Source organism: Pinus tabuliformis, chromosome 6 (assembly GCF_031772625.1).
Source record: "Pinus tabuliformis cultivar Carrire ecotype Pingquan chromosome 6, CPIR1, whole genome shotgun sequence".
NCBI classification, from domain to species: Eukaryota; Viridiplantae; Streptophyta; class Pinopsida; order Pinales; family Pinaceae; genus Pinus; species Pinus tabuliformis.
The window spans coordinates 1,680,901,242-1,680,912,773 of record NC_142292.1 but is presented as its reverse complement, the minus strand read 5'-3'; the positions used below and the strand labels follow the sequence as shown (position 1 = coordinate 1,680,912,773).

General features: G+C 32.0%; 1 pseudogene; it reads left to right on the top strand.

Moving 5' to 3' along the window:
• Positions 1-7,867: 7,867 nt before the first annotated feature.
• Positions 7,868-7,978, top strand: LOC149265414 (U5 spliceosomal RNA; annotated as a pseudogene).
• Positions 7,979-11,532: the final 3,554 nt, after the last annotated feature.

The window sequence follows — 11,532 nt, the reverse complement described above, 5'->3', positions numbered from 1 at the left end:
TAATGCATTCATGCTTTTCTCATTACTAGATGAAAATATTTACCAAAATCATAATACCTAACAATAAATTAATATCAAAAAATACTAAAGTGCATTTTGTATAATATATATATATATATATATATATATATATATATATATATATATATATATATATATATATATATATATATATATATATATATATAGTGAGGAAGATAAATCATATAGACGTTCTACCCTAGTTTGAAATGATATCAATTACTAATATTATTTGGTTTTTTAATAATGCATTCATGCTTTTCTCATTACTAGATGAAAATATTTACCAAAATCATAATACCTAACAATAAATTAATATCAAAAAATACTAAAGTGCATTTTGTATAATAAAAAAATTACAATATTAGTAGAAAGATTTTTTACAATAAGAAAAAATTTAAATACTAAAATATGATCTAAACAATAATTAAATTATTGTTATTTATCTATTTCATATATTTTCTCAATAATGAAAAGAAAATTGAGACGTAATCATAAGACATGCAAGAATCAAATTTATGATTTTTCATTTAGAAAGAAAAATGAAGGTTTAAAATGCAAATCTTGATGAATTTGTATTTTAATTTTTTTAGGTTTCCTTATGTATAGTTTTGATATATATATATATATATATATATATATATATATATATATATATATATATATATATATATATATATATATATATATATATATATATATATATATATATATATATATAGATAGATAGATATATATATATAACAATTTAAAAGATATTTTAATTTTGTTTATCATTGTATTGTATCTAATTTCTTGCAAATTTATTTCAAAGTTTTAGTATCCTACAAGGCAATAGTATCCTGCAAGTTGGCAGACTTAGGGCGCATTGCCAGAATCAATTTTGCAAGTGTTGGATAATATTGCCTTAAATTGGTATGCTTTTGTCTTAATTGTTAGCTGTGTTAAACGGGTTTCATCTTAATTGCAATTGTCTTAAATATAATGTTTTGCCTTAAAATATTTTTCCTTCAACTGTTTTTGTCTTAAATATAAAATATTTTCTTAAAATATTTTTGTCTCAAATCGTTTTTGTCTTAAAAAAAATTCCCGTGTTTTCTGTGTTAAATTTTATATTCAAGACAATTCAATTCAAATTTAAATTTTAATTGATTTAAGACAAAGGATTTATTTTGTCTTAAAAAAATATCTTAAAACTTCCCTTCGTGTAGTAGCGACCACTGAAATACTGTGTGGTAGACGAGATAGGTGTTTGAAAATATCATCCATGATGCAATATGAATTTGGTGGAATATGTGATAGCAATTAAGTTGACCTGCCTCCTCCTATAGTTTAAAATCCACATGGAAAATTTGGCACAAAGAAGTAATCTTATTGGGATGTACTAGAGTTTGGGCAACCACATCTAGTAGAATTAGAGAAACAACATGTCTTTCCCTTGGTTGGAGGGCCCTGGTCGTTCGAGTGTCTGGTTTATGGACACTCGAATTAATGGACAAATTAGCTGCATTGTTTCCCATTTGAAGATGCATGTATCTAGTACCTATGTTTGCACTGAAGGTCACGTGCCACTTCAGGAAACATAAATTTTCTTGATAAATTATACAAAAATCATTATTAATATTCTCATCTAGAAGTGTTATGTGAGGTAGCTGCAACAACAGGACATCGACCTTTTGTAACCACATGAATGATGGAGAGAAGAATTCACACGGTTCGTCCAATTCTATTATTAATCTCTCTAACTCGACCTAGATTTATTCATGGGCTCTAAGACGAAAACGAACCCATTGTGCGGTAACTTTAAGTATTCTCTCATTTAATCCCTATCTTTTGGCTCTTCTATCATTAGGTTGAGGATTAAAACCTCGCCATTCTTCCTCAATTTCCCCTGGTTCTATTATAATATCTCCTATTTGATATGTTGATTCCCTATATTCTCTTTCTTTTCCCCCTCATTGTTCTAGTCATTGTCATAACATGAATCATTAAGCCTTGGTAGATACATCAGATGACTTATTGACAATGGCATGGCTCCAGGATGTCTTTGACATGATGTTGAGTTGTGAATTAGAATTCAAGTCATTGTTTCTAGATAAGAAACATCTATTATCAAAGGTAGAGGATAAAATCACCATAAACATTTTTTGAATGAAGCATTAAGGCACTGATGGGCACATAATACAAATCAGAGACAATTTATCTTGCATATTGATTAAAATTGAGAGACAACACAAGGCATAAATCACAAATAGAGAGAAAAATACATAATGGAGAAAAAAAATCACATACTTATATTACATTGTAGGCCATGCCTTCCTTGCATGCTTAGGCTGAGGTGAATTGTAAATTTATAGATGAGGAGAGAAGCTATATACTTCTCTACATGTGAAATTCATGACTACACAGTGATTTCCAAAAAATCAGCAAGTGGTGGAGTTTCCTTGTCATCGATCGATGGTAGTTGGTGATAGTCAGCGTATTTATTGTGAATTCACATCTAACATTCTCCCACTTGAAGCCTAATGAAGAATTATGAATCAAGTCACACCAAGTCCTACCATATTTCTAGATAACTCATGCTCATTTAATGGTATAATCTTATTGAGCATATCAGACGAGTTCTTATCTATATGGATCTTTTCCAAGGATAATTTCCCTTCCTCCAACACATGCCATATCTAATGGTACCTCAAATCAATGTTATTTGTTTTTTAGTGAAATATTAACTTTTTACCAAGTGAATGATGCTCTGACTATCACAATATAGAACATACTTGTCCTACTTTAGTCCTATCTCTCCTAAGAATTTTTGCATCCATAACCTCTCTTTACAAGCCTTTATTGCATCTATGTACTTTGCCTCTACTGTAGAGAGAGATAATATCCTTTGTAGGATTGAAAACCAAGATACTGTTGCTCCTAAAAATGTATACAAATAACTTATTGTGTACTTTATGGTGTCCACATCTCCAGCCATATCTGCATCTGTAAATCCTTCAAGTACATTCTCATTATGATGAAAACATAAACAATAATGACTAGTATCCTTGAGATATCTCAAAATCCGTTCTAATTCTTGATAATGTTTTTTTTCCTGGATTGGCAAGAAAACTTCATACTATACCCATTAAATATGTAATGTCTGGTCATGTACATACCATGGCATACATAGAGTTGCCAACTACTGAAGAATAAGGAATCTTTCTCATTTCTTCCTTCTCCTTGTCATCCCTATGACATAACTCAGTACTCATCTTGAAGTGGGTTGAAAAGGGTGTGTCAATTGGCTTTGTATCGTTCATATTAAACCTATCAAGCACCTTCTTGATATATTTTTCTTGTGACATCCACAACCTTTTGTTTCTCCTAGCACCTATAATCCTCATTCCCAATATTTGTTGTGCTAGACCCAAATCCTTCATTGCAATTTTTCTTCCCAAATCTTTCTTCAACCTATTAATCATATTATTATCATTCCCAACAATCAACATGTTATCCACATATAAAAATAATATTATATACTTTCCTTGATCATACCTCTTGATATAAACACAGTGGTAATCTTTCAACCTGTGAAGACCATGTTCCAACATGAATGAATGAAATTTCTGATATTGTTTCTGAGGTGCTTGTTTCAACCCATAAAGGCTCTTCTTTAACCTGCAAACTAGGTCTTTTTATTTTTTTATGAAGCCTTGTAAATGCTTCATATAAATTTCTTCCTCCAATTCACCATGAAGAAAAACAATTTTTACATCTAACTATTCACATTCTATGTCTAAAGAAGCAACAAGACCAAGAATTACTATGATGGATGACATTTTGACAACAAATGAGAAAATTTTATTGAACTCAATACCTTATTTTTGGGCAAATCCTTTCACCACCAATCTTCCTTTATACCTATGCTTTGTAAGGGATTTCTACCTTTAGGGAGCTTTACGGCCTGCTAAGTTTTATTTTCTAGCAAAGAGTTAATTTCTTCCTCCATTTCTTTCTTCCATTCTTTATTATGCTCAACTTTACAAGCCTCTTGAAAAAAATTAGGCTCACCATCATTAGTTAATAAGATATAGTTTGAAGGAGGATACCTTTGTGAATCCTTTTGAGGCATAGAATGTTTATGAACCAACTGTGGTGGTGAGTTATCAGGTTGAATCTCCTGTAGAGGTTCCCATAATATTCCTTCTTCATTTTGTTCCTTATTTTCCACTTGTTGTCCTTCCTGATCTTTAATTTTTCGTCCATTTTATTACATTGGTGGGATGTTTTCATGTTTCTCTTCAAACATATCAATAACTTTCTTAACCTCCAACTCACCTACAAATCTCTTAAACATTTATGACTCATTAAATATAACATCCTTTCTTCTAATAAATTTAAGTTTGATTGTATCCCATAGATGATAACCAAATTATTCATCTTCATATCGAATCAAAATGCATTTCATAGATTTATCATCTAGATTAGTTCAATTTCATTTGGGAATATGTACAAATGCTTCAAATCCAAATATTTTCAAATGAGAATAATTCCACTTTAGGGATGCTAAAATCCAAGGTTGTAGTAGGAGATCAATTTATAAGATAACAATTTGTCCTTACTACTTCTTCCCAAAAATGCTTCTCCAAACTAGAATTTGACAACATACTCCTCACTTTCTCCATAATGGGGTGATTCATCCTTTCTACAATACCATTATGTTGAGTAGTACCAGGCACAATCTTCTCATGCTTTATGCCAAACTTATTACAATATTATTTGAATGCATTTGAGAAATATTCTCCACCATTATCTATTCTTAAACAATTGAGCAATTACCTAGTCTCTCTTTCAACAACAACATGGAAGTTTTGAAATATTTCAAACACTTCACTTTTACTTTTCATAAGGTAGGCCCAAACCTTATCTGTTGCATCATCTATACATGTTACAAAATTTGATGCTCCTCCTAATGACTTAATGTTAACATGCCCAAACACATATGAGTGTATGAATTCTAACAAATTTTGCTTTTTGTCATGGCTACCTCTAAGGAATGAAACCCTTCTTTGTCTACCATATGTAAAATTTTCACAAATATCAACATTATATGATTTCAAACCTCACAGTAAATTTTTCCCAAGGATTTTTAAACCCTTCTCGCTCATGTGACCCAAGTGGTTATGTAACAGATATGTTGAATTTATTTATTTTGTGACAACAAACAAATATGATTTTCCTATCATTTCCTTCATTATATATAATTTTCCTATCTTGGGTCCTCTAGCCACGACCAATGATCCTTCACTCATTTTCCAATCTCCTTTTCTAAAGTTTGTCTAGTACCTTCATCATCTACATGTCCCATAGAGATCAATCTCATGCACATTTTTGGTACATGCCTGACCTGCTTCAACAATATATATGGTCCATCCTCCATCCTTCATCTTGATCTGGAAATCTCCCACTCCAAAAACACTGCAAAGATGAGTATCCCCTAAATGCATTCTACTAAAATCCCGAGGATTATATGCAACAAAACTATATTTGCATGGGGTTACATGGTGACATGCCCCAGAGTCAAGGATCCAGTAAAAGATGCAACTATATGTATATAAACATGCATATTATACTAAAACAATAAATAATACGTCACCATCTGTGACTACAACAATAGTCTCACCTTCATTTGTGCTCGATGACTTGTGATTTGTACTGGTCAGTTTCTGATCCGTTTGTCCTTTCTTTTGGACTCGACATTCTTTATTCATGTTCCCGCATTTTCCATAATGAAAGTAGATGAGCCTTCCCCTCCTTGATCTTGATCAACCTCTCAATATTGAATGCCCTTATTGGCCTCGATCAATGCTCCTACCATGATCAGCTAGATCTAGAGCTTCTACAAACTGGTTTTTCGCAATTCACTTGCGTTGCAGCTCCTCATTCATTAAACTACTACTGACATCATCAAACTTCAGGGTTCTTGCAGGTCCTGAAGTGATCATAGCTACAATTAAATTTTCTCAATTGTATGGCATATAACACATTAACAAAATAGATATAACTTCATCATCTAGAATGATTTTAATAGAGGCAAGCTGACTATTAATAATATTGAATTCATTCAAGTTCTCAAGAACTGAATCACCCTCCTTCATGTTGAGATTATAAAGCGTCTTCATAAAGAACAATTTGCTTTATTTCGTTTTTTCATATATATCATGGAGCTTCTTCCATAATCTTGTTGTCGTTTTTTCTTCAGACACAATGAGATACACATTATTTGCTAGATACTAGCAGATTGTTGCAATCATCTTTCTATGTATGTTGTGCCCTTCTTCATCCATCATCAATAAGGATTTCTTTGCTATATCCTCAATCGACATATATTGATATTTTAAAATGGGTATATCCTCCATCTCTATTTCCATAAGGAAAAATTAGCCCCTCTCAACTTCTCCATGTCAGTTAATGTGGCTGTCTCCATAATACAATTCATGCCCCCAAAAACAAAACTCCACTTACAAAATAAAACTTTAATAATTTCTCCTTACCAATTTTTAAATAAAGAACCAAAAAAAATAATCTCTTTTCAAAATTTCATGAAATAAAAGATTACCTTTCCTTCTTCTTTTTTTGCCTTTCCAATGTGTCCAAATTTTAAAAAATCCCACATAATTATAAAACATATATAATTATATATGTTTCATAATAACTATAAAACATGTATAACACTTAACTATAAAACATATAACGAATTCATTTCAAGCATTTCACTTTTTAATAAAACCTTAAAAAGAAAATGAAAGTGAAATGTGAAAGTCATTAAGCCCCATTAAGCCATGCCAAAATAAGTATTCCGGTTTAACAAGAGGCTTTTGGGCAAATATCATTACAGGAGCATGTATAGAGCCATCAGGAAGTCCTGGTGATAAAGAGAATCGCTCACATGTTCAATCCAAGAGCAACTAAATGACCTTAACCTTGCTCTAATCCTAATTAATGGGAACATAATACAAATCAAACACAAATTAGCCTATAAACAAATTAAAATAGAGAGACAACACAAGACCAACAACACAGTAATTTCTAGAAAATCAATGGGTAGTAGAGTTTGGTCGCAATCAATTAGCGGAAGTTGGTGAATCCATGCATTATTACAGGCACTAAACCTTTGCAATTCCATCCATGATTACATAGACTAGGTTAGCACTCCCTTAGCGAACTCAATTCCACCTTGCCCAGAAATATCTTGATGACCATTGACACCATTGTCGGTGATAAAGATTCACCCATTAGGGCCATCAAGATATATTATTGGAGTCATTTATTGAGGTGGAGGAATTGCTTGGACGGCCAAAAGTGGTCGAAATCTGGGCAAAAAAATTCAAAAAATATTGTAGAGGCAGTGTTTGAATCATGTTTTTGATGGTGGAAATAGATTTAGCACCATCAAAAATGTCTAGGACACCTAAAATTTTGAAGTTTAACAACTATAACTTGGATTTACAAAAATCGTTGCTGGATTTTCCCTAAATATGGCTAGAATTTCCATAACTTTCCGAGAATTCCAGTTATATTATCTACTTGTCATTAGGACTTGTTCATTTAGTTGTCCAAACTATCATGGTAGGGACACACCGTCACACTTCCTTCGATCTCATGGAGAATTTCATGTTGTTGGTTGAATAGTCACCAATTGCACACCGTTAGATTCTCCACCTCCTTGGTCGAAGGATATGATTTGTGCCATCCAAAAGAATCTTCCATTAAGAATAGTATTTTTCTATGGTGGGAACATATTTCCTGTGATGAATTCAAAATTGACGATTTTAAGGTCCAACATTGTATGAGAAAATGGATCCATGTGAATAAAAAAGTGAATTATTCTTTCTCCTTTAACCAAAGAATACGATGTGTTGGTCACTCACATTGGCACATCCTAAATTTTGTGAAATTAAATATTGCATTTTAGAACTACAGACCTTTATGAATAGAAGGTATTTTCTTGCAAAAAGACTATTTTGTTTTGAAAGGAACAATGGGTCTTATCAAAGGTGTATCATGGGAAAAATCTAAAGAAAGGCTCAAGGACTATTTTTGTAACTTCCACTTGGTGATGGATGTTGTCATTATTAAAGATGAATTTACAAGTTACAAGAAAATGTTTGTTTAAGTTTGCAATCACTACAAATTTTGTTGACGAAGTAGAGTTAGATGTGGTACTGCTTGATATTTCATGTGTGGTGTTGGGTAGTCCATATTTGTATGACAGGAAAGCAGTGTTTTACTGCAATGAAAACAAGTATCACTTGTTCAAGGATGGTGTAGAGTACATAGTTAGAGCCCATCTCAAAAAGCTAAGCATTTCTTTGGTTAATGCAGGGGAGGAAAAAAGACTAGTGAATTCAAGTAAAAGTTTAGTACTTCTCATGTTCAAGCCAAATGATGATATTGTTTATGAAAATGTTGTTGCATGTAATGAAAATTTCAATTCTGATTTGGTTGGTTCAGTTCATCAGAGTGATGAAGTATTTCAGGTTGTGAAATAATGGTCCTTCGAGGAGAAAGAAACTTCACATGAAATATCTTTACAGGAAGAGGTTTCTCTTTGTTATGTTAGCATGAAAGGGTTGAAAAAATTGCAAAGTGTAGAGACACCAATGCAATGAAAAAGTTTGTTGAACAATCGACTCATTCAATCATCCCTTACGTCATTTTGTGCACCGATGGTTATGGTGCCAAAGAGGAATGGTAAGTATGTCAAGAAAGAGGACAAAAGGGGTAGTTTTAGCCAAAGAAAAGATGTAAGAAGAGGTCAATGCAAGAATATACATAACACCAAACAAGAATGGTTTGTATGGCTATCAATGGTGTATGTTCTTTGTAGCATTTCCATTACATACATGTATTTGAGTTATGACAAAAAAGAGTCATTTCTTGAATAAATTGTCCACTTGGGTGACATAAAGATGTTTAGAAAGTTTTCTTATGCACATGTCATTTATGAAAGAAAATTGCTTGATGTTTTGAAGATATCAAAGTACAAGTTTGGTTTCACTTCTTTGATGCATTTGGGCCATGATATTGGAGGAGGTAAGTTGAAGGAAAGCCTCTCCAAGTTGGATGCCATTGTTGATTGGTCAATGCCCAAGATCGTCATTTTGATAAGAGGTTTGTTGGGAGCAGCCCAATGTTGGAGGAGAGTTGTTATTGAAATTTCTTCTTTCGAAGCTCCTTGGCATGCATTGTCATGTGTGTGCAAAGTCTTCCAGTGGGGAGGCAAACAACAAGAGGCATGTGTTGCTTCAAACCAAAATATCAGTTCAATTCTTTTTTATGCTCTTTCAAACTTGAAAGGTTCATTTCAGTTTCAGGTTTACGTAAGCAACTTCACCATCTTATTTCATTCAGAATGTTTCCATGGTGTAAAGATTAAGTTGCAGCAATCCATGCACTATCATTGGAGAGATGACTACAAATAAAACCCTCTAGATAAAATTTCTAACAATTTTGGTGGTAGATCTGTTAGTTCAAGAGGAATTGGAACATGTCTAAAAGGATCAATTTCTGAAACAATTTAAGGTAGAAATGACATAGGAGCAGAGGTAGAGGCTTCTAATATTCATCTTAAAGAAGCAACTCTCACTAGTCTCTCACAATCTAATAATGGAGAATAGAGCTAAGGGTCTCAGAGACACCTAGTGTGCCTTAGAGAAGCCAACTTTGTTTTGTGGAATCTGCAAGTGAAATTTTTTAACCTATTAACCTTTTATTCACCATAAAAGGAGTGCTTAATCATTGTCCCAGGAAAAGATAATTCAAAATTTTTCTTTCCCCATCAACGATGCCAGTCTAATGTTATACATATGTAGATAATTCTAGGTTAAGGAATTATGCCAGAGAATCTAAAATGTTTTTTTTTTAGTTTTTGGATGATCAATGCTCTAAACTGTCTAAATAGGTGTAGTTTCTTAATTACTTAAGATGTATTAAAAGGGTTGACTCTTCACCTCTAACAGAATTTAGCTTTTGAAGAGATATGTCAAGTTGAACTTAAGTAAATATAAAACTAATTAAATCATGAAACTTATTATCTAACTCAGTCGTATACAAATGAATGCATGTAAAATGATTTTACAGCCAACAGAATATATTTAATACTCAAGGGGAAGTGAAAGTTTAAATATATACAGGAGTAAATTAAAGCAGATAGTCTAATTAATTAATCTTTGTAATTGATAATAACCTCGTAGGGGTTTTCAGATAAATTGAAACTCAATATTATCATACCTAGAATTCCCATTAGTTCCAAATATATGTAGATTTAAACAAAGTGAAAATATAATAACTCAGAAGTACTCACACAAACACAATTGTTCTAAGATAAATCCAGAATCATTTTATTACTTCCGGCAAATAATTCATATGATTACAAGTTTTCTCAAGAGTCTATCATAATGAATCAGCTCTTTGCACTTTTATTTACAAAGTATTTATGCAATTTTCTCTAAAAATATCTTGATTTAAATATCAATATTTATTTACAAAATATCTCAAAATTGTTTGCAAAAATAGATCTAAAATATAGGAAAATAAAACTGCTTAGCCTTTTGGCACTAAATTTGAGGCTTCTCATGATGACTCGGATGAAAAGGATGTTTTTTTGTTGCTCTAAAAATTTGCATCCTGTTGCAAAAAACCAAATGTCTTCTATTAGAAATCTGTGTCTATTTATTCGAGAAGTTGGCACATCTTGTCCCATCTTTCTTCGTCAGGAGTGGAATATTTAATTAACTTTCTGAATGTTTCATCCACTTCAATGTATTTCTGAAAAGTGGGTTTAATTACAAACATATTATTGATCTCATGCTTAATTAATAAATCAAAACTTAAACCTTCAATGAAGGCTTTTCCTATAATAGTTCCCCTGATCTTGGAAAATTTGGATTTATATATAACAATAGCATGTAGCCTACATTGGTATTCTTTAAGGGGAATGAGTTTCTCTACCATTCCTCTTAAGCTTGGAAGTCCTTTTTGATGTAGAATATTGAACTTCTTATGAAATTTTTGAATGTTGGCTTCCATATTATGACATTTATTTTCAAGTTGTAGCATAAGATTTCTCTTAGTGAGAATCCTTCTCACTTCTAATATTGTTTTAGTTTTGTCCTCTATTTCAAATTCTTCTAGTTCTTCCCTTGTCTTTGAATTTAGAAGTCTAATTAATGTTGTAGACTCTCCTAATTTTTGACCCAGGTCCTTCTTTACCTTTATAATCACTTCCTTCGATCTTTCCAATCGCTCCTCTTGTTCAAAAATAATTTCAATAGAAGGCCACAATTTGGTCATAGACTCGTTAATATCTACCCATATGTTTTCCTTGGCCTGTGCAATGGTCTGAGCAATAACAGTCTCATTTTCTAAGGACTTTATACTTTGAGTTAGCCTATGAGTTGTTTGAAGCTCTGATAAGTAAACATTATCAATCTTTAGCTTCTACTCTTGGATATGGTTGAGTTG